The sequence below is a fragment of the Cynara cardunculus genome (assembly GCF_001531365.2).
Source record: "Cynara cardunculus var. scolymus isolate 2C chromosome LG 2, CcrdV1, whole genome shotgun sequence".
Taxonomy (NCBI): domain Eukaryota; kingdom Viridiplantae; phylum Streptophyta; class Magnoliopsida; order Asterales; family Asteraceae; genus Cynara; species Cynara cardunculus.
The window spans coordinates 4,002,979-4,006,144 of record NC_037529.1 but is presented as its reverse complement, the minus strand read 5'-3'; positions in this window follow the sequence as shown (position 1 = coordinate 4,006,144).

The following is a 3,166-nucleotide window of genomic DNA, read 5'->3' as shown; positions in this document are numbered from 1 at the left end:
TAAGATGTAATATCTCAGACATGGAAGTTCATAGATGATATGTTTAACTATTAACTGGTTATCATGATGACGTGACATATGACATGTSATAAAACCTATTACTATTTGATGGTATCGACATAGATGTGGACTTATTTTTATTTAAAAAATTTGTTTTAACTTTTTGAGTAAATTACAAATTTTATCCTTGTGGTTTGGTGAGATTTTGGATTAGGTCCCTTAAATAAAATAATTACAAAGATGGTCACTGTGGTTTTATTTTTATTACAAATCAGGTCCCTCATTTAATGCCCGTTTAAAATCTCCGTTAACTTAGAGACATTTTCATGTTTTCCTTGTGTTATGAAAGCTTTACTTGCTTCAAGGCCTGTTTTATCAATTTCTAATACTCAAGAAACTTCTCACTCTCCAATCTCATTCCACATTACCATGAACAAAAACAAACCCACCAAAGGGCCTTTGGCCTAGCGGTACCGCAGCCCTTGGCTTTCTAGGAGGTCAGGGGTTCAAACCTCACCATAGGTGAGGAGAGTGTGTGAGTTTATTTGTTGCATTTGCCGTATATAAATATTATATACTTTAAAAAAAAACAAAACAAAAACAAACCCAAAAAAATCAAAAGCTTGATCCAAAATTAAACAACAACACGAACTCACTTTTAGAAACAAAATCAAAGATGAACCGAATCCAGATCTTGTGTTGATCTGGTGTTATCCACTTTCTTCACTGCCTTATCTTCTTTTATTCGCATTCCAATGCGACTTTTACGAGCCGAGAAGCCATTTATTTTACCAGACCATCGATCGGAGTTTGAAGCTCGATCAAGAAAGTCGGTTGAAAAGTGGAGTTTTTCCTGGAACGCGAAATAAACATAGCCTTGCAAACCCATTTCGATCAGGAAAGTCAGTTGGGAAGTGTCAGATCCAAATAAACCTTGGTCAGAGAGGTTGGGTTTGCGATAAGAGTGGTTTTAGGACAAGAATCGAAGGATGGTGATAGTGGGGATTCTTGTTCTTTTTCTTCATTGCTGACTTTATTTGGCCGTACGTGTTGCTGATTTTATTATTCAAAAATGGGTTTGTATTGTTATATTTTTCTCAAAAAATGGTTTGTGTTGATTTTGTTTTTTCAATTATTTTTTCTAGGTTTGAATCTTTGATCTGTTTAATTTTGGATGTGGTTATTGACTTGTTGGGTTTGTTTTTGTTCATGATAACCTCGAAAGAGATTAGAGAGAAAAAAAGTTTCTTGAGTTTTAGAAATTGAAACCTAAGATGTAAAGTTTTAAACATTTAAGTACCCGGGTAACCAGTTGAAGCATTAACCGGTTATCATACTGATGTGGCGAGTGATGTGAGATCCAACTCAGTATTATTTGCTAACATGGTTACTGACATAGATTTTTTTTAAATTTAAAATTAGTTTTCAACCGGTTATTCAGGTACTTAAATGTTTAAAACTTTACATCTTAAATACCAAAATGAAAGTTTTAAAAATACGTTATCCGAAATAGGAATCAAATTAAAATACGTTACTTTTTCATGCAATTTGCAAAAAAAAAAAAAACCAATAAAAAGTTAAAAACAAAAAATTGGTAGTGCTTGGGAATTTTTGTTTATTCCTTTTCCCAGAACCTAAATGCAAAAAGAAATTCTAATAAAAAAATCCATATCATTGTCCATGTTATCATAATAAATTATATAACATGTCATCAGTCACACTANGTTGGGAGATGGATTATAGATGCAACGAAGGGAGGATATTTTTTTTATCATTTGAGGACTTGATAAGGGTTTTGAGGCTTTTGTTGGTTCAATTTCGGGAGATGACATTCAAGAATTCTAAGAACACATTTGTTTTGTTAGGTGTCTGCACTTACTTTCTTTTATGGTTTTTAGTTGAATGATTAGAGTTGTGTTCTGCACCATTGATTTGTATCTGCCTCCTTAACCCAAAGTGACACTTTTCTATCACTTTAAGGCAATAGTTTAGCTGTCTTCTGAACAAAAATCAGCATAAGCTAATTGGGGAAAGGGTAATTCTTTGAACACTTCAACTCATCAATTTGACAATTTTATTTCAACTGTGGTTTGTTGCAACTTGCACACATATACTGGGTCCATATATAAGTATGCTTCTTATACCATGATAGTCAACTATCTTCTTTCAATCAGAAGATGATAAAGGTGTCTTCATTCTCCAGAATTGGAAGATATTCTTCATGCACATCTTTTCATTAGTCCTCCACTAAACCATGTATGATAATAAAAAACTATAAATAAGGAGCACTAAGGGAAATGCTTACAGTGAACAATAAGATCCTCAGGATAGGTCTTCAAGAACTGTTTTGCGGCATATCTCTAATTATGAGCACTGCAAGAAGAAAAAGAATTTAGTCACRTCATTACGCATATAGGAACCACATTGTTATAATGAACTGTTTTGCGGCATATCTCTAAACCATACCCCAAGAAAGCCCCTTCCAAGATTGATATACAATCAACCACAAGCAGCAATGGGTGTTAGGGAACAAGCTGTTTTGAAACAATCTGTTTTGGAAACAATCTGCTCGAAATTAGAATCTTTCTGCATGTTGTTACCTGCAATTTGAAACAATCTGTTTTGGACATATTTTCCCATTCCCATTCAGACTTCAGACGTAAAAACAAACAGTCTGACTGATTCAGATTTCAGACTTCAGCACCACCTCTTAAAATTCAGAAGTGAATTCAGACTTCAGACTTCAGCACTTCTTAAAAAACAAACGCCACCTAAGAGACTCTCATGATATAGTGTAAAAGAAAATATAATTGTTTGGTAATTGTTTATAATGAAATTATGGCGTTTAATGGTTAAAAGAGACTCATGATACAAAAGTATTCAGATAATTTTAAAACCATTAAGTGACAAACTTTTTTTTTGTCAAACAAGATTCATTTCTTAATGATTCAGAAGTTGCATCTTAATGAAACTATTAAGAGTTAAACAAACAACCCCTAATCATTCAAAATGGAATTTTTTGTTGGTTTTTTTGAATTTTTTCTTTCGAGTAAATTGCATACTTTGTTTTAATTCCTATTTTAGGTTACATATATTCAAAACTTTCATCTTATCATTTAAGATGTAATATCTCAGACATGGAAGTTCATAGATGATATGTTTAACT